This window comes from Mustela putorius, unplaced genomic scaffold, assembly GCF_011764305.1.
Source record: "Mustela putorius furo isolate JIRA1106 unplaced genomic scaffold, ASM1176430v1.1 tig00003875_pilon_pilon_pilon, whole genome shotgun sequence".
Taxonomy (NCBI): Eukaryota; Metazoa; Chordata; class Mammalia; order Carnivora; family Mustelidae; genus Mustela; species Mustela putorius.
This window is the reverse complement of record NW_025422026.1, coordinates 5,615,596-5,622,827: the sequence shown is the minus strand read 5'-3', so window position 1 is coordinate 5,622,827 and position 7,232 is coordinate 5,615,596.

The window sequence follows — 7,232 nt, the reverse complement described above, 5'->3', positions numbered from 1 at the left end:
CCATCTACTTGTGATTTCTCTCTGTCAAATAAAATAAATAAAAAATAAACATCCTCTTGCACCCTGCGTCCCTGGGTTCCCGCTCCATGCCAGCCCTCCCCATAAGGTGCCTCCCCGACACAGCTCACATTTGCTCAAAGAGGTTAGGACACACACTCAAAGTCACAGAGCTGGGAAGCACCAGAACCCTAGCTCATACCCATAGACCTGGCTCACAGTCTGTTACTCTTTTAAGAAGAAAGAAGGAGCAAACAGAGTCCCTATTTACTGTACTTGTTTGGAATTCCTGGCAGTGCCAGCTACTGGACCTGAAAGCCACTTTATAGAAAGATAGTGTGTAAAGGAAAAATGCCCAGATCCTCCAGTGTGGGGTCAGCAGAATCGGAAACTTCCACACTTCCATGTTTCTAATCAAACAAACGGCAATTAGTTACTGAATCGAGGTTTTCTGCAAGTTTCGCATGGAGGCACCAGACTCGGTCTCTACCCCTGGGGAGCCAGACACACAGCTGTGCCATCCCCACAAACCAGGCACAGGAAGAAAGTATCCCAAGAGGAGCTTAAGTGGGGAGCAAAGCACCAAACACAAAATTACTTCTGGTGGGGGAGACTCTGGTTGGTTTAGGGCAGGACTGCACATCTGGCTGGCTCTTAAGGATATTTACCACCTGGGAGGAGCTTGAACAGGCTGTTTGTGAGAGGGAGGGACTTTAACTTCCCCCGGTGGACCCTCTAGAGCACTAGGTGCACAGTGTTTGTTGGCAGGGGTAACATCTGGCAACAGCAGTGACAGCACGTTGGGGACCAGGGGATCGGTCCTGGGCCGCGGAGGTCCGAGTCCCTGAAGGAGGGCCAGGCCTCACCCAAGGTCCTGGCAGGACCCTCAAGACCGGAGGTGTTACAGAGATGGAATGGGCAGGAATCGCTGTGGGCAGGACTTGGGCTGGGGGAGGAGTCAGAGTGACTCAGACTTCCATCCCTGGGGCTGGAGGGATAGTCACGCCATTATTAGAATCAGAAAAGCAGAGAAGGCAGGGTATGTGGGGTGGGGGGGCGTGGGTGGGTATGTGTGTGTGTGTGTTGATAGCCAAGCTATTTATGGTCATTTCTTTCTTTCTTTCTTTTTAAAATATTTTATTTATTTGACACAGAGAGAGATAGCAAGAGAGGGAACACAAGCAGGGCGAGTGGGAGAGGGAGAAGCAGGCTCCCTGCTGAGCAGGGAGCCTGTCGTGAGGCTCCATCCCAGGACTCCAGCCAGGATCATGACCTGAGCTGAAGGCAGACGTGTAATGACTGAGCCACCCAGGTGCCCCTATTTATGGACATTTCTAAACTGACGTCCCTGCCTGAAGTCTGTCCCTTCCCCTTCCCAGTCACACTGCCACAGGCCTGAAGCACAGCCCTGAGCAGTCACTCCCCAGCTAGCTCTGGACAGTAGCTCTCCAGGCCACATACAGTCAAGTCTGATGGCTTGTAACATTTACCGACCTTCACCTCCTCACCATCCTTCTCTCCTACTATTTCCTCTCCCCCAAAACTCTAAATTTAGCCATTCCTCCAAGTAGTCCCTGACTCTGAGCCTTCGTACAGCCCATCCTTCCAGCAAGTCCCACACCCACCCCACCATCCCACCCCAAACTCCCCAACCCCCCACATCAGTCAAGCCCACCTTCTCAAGCCTGCTCTGGTGTTGAGGGGCACACAGCATTCATATACACCTAAGTCATCATGCAAGGTAAACAATCCTCCCCCCCCAATAAAAGAGCACCATATACTACTTTTTTTTTTTTTTTAAGTAGGCAGAGAGGGAGGCAGAGAGAGAGGAAGCAGGCGCCCCGCTGAGCAGAGAGCCTGATGTGGGGCTCGATCCCGGGACCCTGAGATCACGACCTGAGCTGAAGGCAGAGGCTTTATTTACTTATTTATTTATTAAGATTTTATTTATTTATTTGCTAGACAGGGAGCACAAGTAGGCAGAGAGGCAGGCAGGGAGAGAGGAGGAAGCAGGCTCCCTGCTGAGCAGAGAGCCTGATGCGGGGCTCCATCCCAGGACCCTGAGACCATGACCTGAACGGAAGGCAGAGGCTTCAACCCACTGAGCCACCCAGGCGCCCCACCATATACTACTTTAATTTTAACTTTGTCAAAGAAATCTGCGGACAATAACAGGCAGGGTCCAGAAGCAAACCTGGAAGATTTTATTTATTTATTTTTTAAGATTTATTTATTTATTTGACAGAGAGAAAGAGAACACAAGCAGGGGGAGTGGAAGGAGAAGCAGGGTGCGGGGACCTCAAGCCACTGGGGGTGTCAGAGAGATGGATGTGTAAAGAGGCCATTTTAAAATTACCGTGGATGTGGTTGGAAGGAGTGTGGGCTAGTATCTCTCTGGAGGGTAACTGGGTAGCCTCCATCCTTTTATAAAATGCACATTCACGTTCATCCAGAAATTCCACTCTGAAAGACTGACACCATGGAAATACTCACCATATTGTTTAGAGACATAAAAGAGCAAGTTATTCACTGCGACACTGTTTATACCAGGGGAAAATTACGAACGACTTTATGTCCAATGTCAGTTATACTAAGAATGAGGTAGACTTATATTTGCTGATGTGAAAAATTGTAATGTGATACATTAAGTGAAAATAAAATGTTGCGGGTACGCCTGGATGGCTCAGTCCATTAAGCTGCCTTCAAGCTCTGGTCACCATCCCAGGGTTCTGGGATCAATCCTGCATCAGGCTCCCTGCTCAGCGGGGAGCCTGCTTCTCTCTCTGCCTCTGCCTGCCACTCTGCCTGCTTGTGCTCTCTCTCTCTCTGACAAAAAAATAAATAAATAGATCTTAAAAAAAAAAATTAAGTTGCAGAGAACTACCCTATCAATATATACATACATATGTGTGAAAATCACATATATGTAAAAATTGAAAGCCACATAAAAAATCACATATATGAAAATTGTGAAATTGTGAAAAAATCACATATATGAAAAATTGAAGCCACATAAACGGGGGGTGGTGGTGAGGGGAGACTCAATTTCTACTATATACAATTCTGTGTTTGAATATTATATAATAAGCCCCTATTAGTTTTATAACCAGAAAAAGAACAATCAAGATGCAGGTTTGTTTGTTTTTTTAAGATTTTATTTATTTATTTGACAGAGCTATCATAAGCAGGCAGAGGCGGGGGGGGGGGGGCAGGTTCCCTGCCAAGCAGAGAGCCCAATGGGGGGCTCGATCCAAAGACTCTGAGATCATGACCCCCGCCGAAGGCAGAGGCTTAACCCACTGAGCCACCCAGGTGTCCCAAGATGTAGACTTTTTATTTTTTTTTAAACAAATGCCCCAGTAAATGAGGTGTGGTACAGCAGGAGTACTCCAGGGGCTTCCCTTCCATCCCGGGGGACGTGAAGGGTTAAAGAGGCTGGGGGAGGAGAAGAGGAAGTGAGGTCAGGAAAGAAGGGTGAGGGGCCCCGCGGGCAATGTTGGCTGCCCGGCGGCAGGCCACGCCCCTCCGCTGGAAGCCACCGCCCCCCGCCTGCGGCCTCTGTGCCCCCGGCGCAGGTCCCAGGAGCACCGGACGAGGAATGGTGATAACAATGTAAACTGAGGTGGAGACGAGGAGAAGACGGTGCCACCTAGAGCAACAGTTCTCAAAGTGTGGTCCGCGGACCTGGAGGGGGAGGGGCGGCGGTATCCAGGAGGGCAAACTTGTTTTCCTGCTGATGGTCACGTGCCTTTCCGCCTGTGTTGTTGTTTGCACAGGTGGGAAAACAGCTGCACTTTACCGTGAATCATGACACCGAGGCGCCTGGCTACAGGAGCAGTGATTTTATTGCCCACCACCTATCCCTTTTTGGCTTTTTTTTTTTTTTTAAGATTTTATTTATTTATTTGTCATAGAGAGAGAAGCGAGAGCACAGGCAGGCAGAGTGGCGGCAGAGGCAGAGGGAGAAGCAGGCTCCCTGCCAAGCAAGGAGCCCCATGTGGGACTCGGGACTCAGGACGCTGGGATCCTGACCTGACCCGAAGGCAGCCGCTTAACCAACTGAGCTACCCAGGCGTCCCCCCTTTTTGGCTTTTAAAGAAAGCAGTATGAAGGTATCTTTAATAAAGCAGTAAAAAGGGTGCCTGGGTGGCTCAACCTTGATGGGGTCTCACCCAGTCTCAGAGACCAGGAAACCCCAGGAAATGCAGAAAACCAAGTCTGGGCAGTGTTGCGTCCGGATACCTGGAGCAGAAAAGCCACCTTGGCCTTGGTCCAGATTGACCCATGCAAGTTGGGGTGCCCCTGGTGCTTGCGGTGTTTACCATGCCCAGGTACACCCTTGGGGAAGGACCGGGGTGCAGGTCTGATGCAGGGGTGAGTCCCAGGACCCCCCAATGTATAACCCAATGTATAACCCAAGAGCCTGGCCACATGGTCGGCCTGGATGGAGGAGCCCTGCAGCTCAGAGCCCTTTCCTGGAAAGCTGACACATGTGAGCATGGTCCAGAATTAGAAAACAAGAAACTACTCGTGGGTGGACATAATAACCACATGCAAAGACAAATTGGAAGAAAGGAAGAAAGATAAAGGCATTTGGTAAGAAGCAGTTATACTTGGATGTAAGACTTGCTGCCTCCTTGGCTGGCAGGGGATCCCTTGATGTCAGCGATGAAGAGGACTAGTGGATCCAGATTTTCACGGAAAAGGGTGACCTTAGAACTCCTCCTGCTTCAGGATGAAAACAACCCCGTGACAGTCACAAGACTGTTTGTGGGAGGACCAGTGCAGACCGTGTACCACCAGCTGACTGTTCTCATACTCAAGGACAATACAACAAATTTTTGGCACAGACAGCATAGCTGTTGCTCTTGAAAGCTAACATGCATCTGGTAAAGATCCTAAACCTGATAAGTGAGCAGAAAAGTGATCATTTGTTCTCTGTTTTTACATTGCAGCCTTGAAGCTAGGCTATCTGGCCTAAGATTATCTGATCAGAATGTGTCTTTTTGTTTCTTTGTTGTTGTTTTTTTTTTAATAAGATTTTATTTGACAGAGAACATCGAGGGAGGAAATACAAGTGGGGGGGAATAGGAGAGGGAGAAGCAGGCTTCCTGCGGAGCAGGGAGCCTAGTGTGGGTCCTGAACCCAGGACCCTGGAATCATGACCCAAGCTGAAGGCAGACGCTTGCAGACACTTAACGACTGAGCCACCCAGGCGCCCCCAGAATATGTTTTAATGAAAGGAACTAGAAAGCTGATTCTTTTTAAAAAAGCTAATTTTTTAAATTTTTTATTTGTTTATTTGAGAGAGAGATCATAAGTAGCCAGAGTGACAGGCAGAGGCAGAGAGAGGGGGAAGCAGGCTCCCTGCTGAGCAGAGAGCCCAATGTGGGGCTCGATCCCAGGACCCTGGGATCACGACCTAAGCCAAAGGCAGAGGCTTAACCCACTGAGCCACCCAGGTGCCCCGAGAAAGCTGATTTTTTACATGGAAGCAACTGTGTACATTTGGACAAATAACACATCACTTTCTCTAACTCAATCAAGATCAGGGTCTTAGGAGCGCCTGGATAGCTCAGTTAAGTGCCTGCCTTCGGCTCAGGTCATGATCTCAGGGTTCTGGGATGGAGCCCGGCGTTGGGCTCCCTGCTCAACCAGAAGCCTGCTTCTCTCATTCCCTCTCCCCCGCTTGTATTCCCCCTATCGCTGTCTCTGTCAAATAAGTTTTTTAAAAAAAGAAAAAACAGGTTTAGACAGACATTCAGCTTGAACTCAAATGAAAGCCTTACCTCCTGAAATGTAGCTTCTTAGATGTTCCATCTGGACATCATTCTTTTTGTCTCCAGACCCAAGCCCAGAGCTCCTAAAACCCTTGGAATTTCCTGAGTGATAGGAGTGTCCTTTGTTATTCATCAGGAGGGACAGAAGCTCCTTTGCTCAGGACCCACTGGACCTCCCTCTCTGTACGTCTTCATCTCACTGTCCATCCAGATCCTTTATAAAATCCCTTAATGTAAGTTGGTCAATGTAAATCCACATTTACATTGGGCTCTTCCAGCAAACTAGGGGACCACGGGAGAGGGTCACAGGAATCCCTAATTTCGAGCCCTTTGATCCGAAGTTCCAGTGTCCCAGATCTGCACTTGGCATCAGTCTGGTGGGAGTGAGCCCTTATCCTGTGGGATCTGATGTCTCCTCCAGGTGGATGGTATCAGAATTAAGTTAATTAAATTGCAGGACGTTTGGTCTGCTGGTGAGGGAGCAGAAGGCTAAGCTCATACCCCACAACCTCCCCTCACCCGCACTCTTGGGGTGAGGGGACACGGGTGACATTCTTACAGGATCTCCCAACATCTTCATGTTAATGTCTTGCCATAGGGAAAAACAACCTTAGCTTGATATAGCCCCCCCCCCCAGTATCCTGAGGATCTTCTTTTTTTTTTTTTTTTTTTTTTAAAGATTTTATTTATTTATTTGTCAGAGAGAGAGCGAGCGAGAGTGAGCACAGGCAGACAGAGTGGAAGGCAGAGGCAGAGGGAGAAGCAGGCTCCCCGCGGAGCAAGGAGCCCGATGTGGGACTCGATCCCAGGACGCTGGGATCATGACCTGAGCCGAAGGCAGCTGCTCAACCAACTGAGCCACCCAGGAGTCCCGAGGATCTTCTTTAACATACAAAAACCCTTTTGAAACCTCCCTGCTCCTGACTTCCTCCAACTTCCATGTATAGAATCAGCCCCTCCTGACAACCCCGGGGCAGCAGCTCTCGTCCACCAATCCTGTCGCCCGTGCTTTAATAAAATCACCGTTTTGCTGAAGTCTCAAGATGGGGTGGTCTCCGGACTCCACCCCACCGAACCTCACCTACATTCCAAAACCACCTCACTGCTAAGGACTGGAGAATTGCTCCAATTGGGAATTGGGAAGAAAGTAGAAAGGTGTGCTAATAGCTAACACAAGTGTCTAGATAGAGCACACTAGTTTATCTCCAAATTGTAGCTCCCTGCTTGAGGGAGAGTCTGCTGCACTCTCTACCTCTGCCCCACCCCAAATGAATCTTAAAAAACAAAAACAAAAAGGATTACTTGGGTAAACCTTTTCTTTACCCAAGTGCAGATCTGTGTGAAGCTGGATCTTCATCTAACCTCAACCCAAGCCCCATCCAGCAACGGACTGAAGGCAGAAGCAGGTCGAAGAACCAGCTATTTCCACCAAGTCAGATCGGAAGACATGGGCAA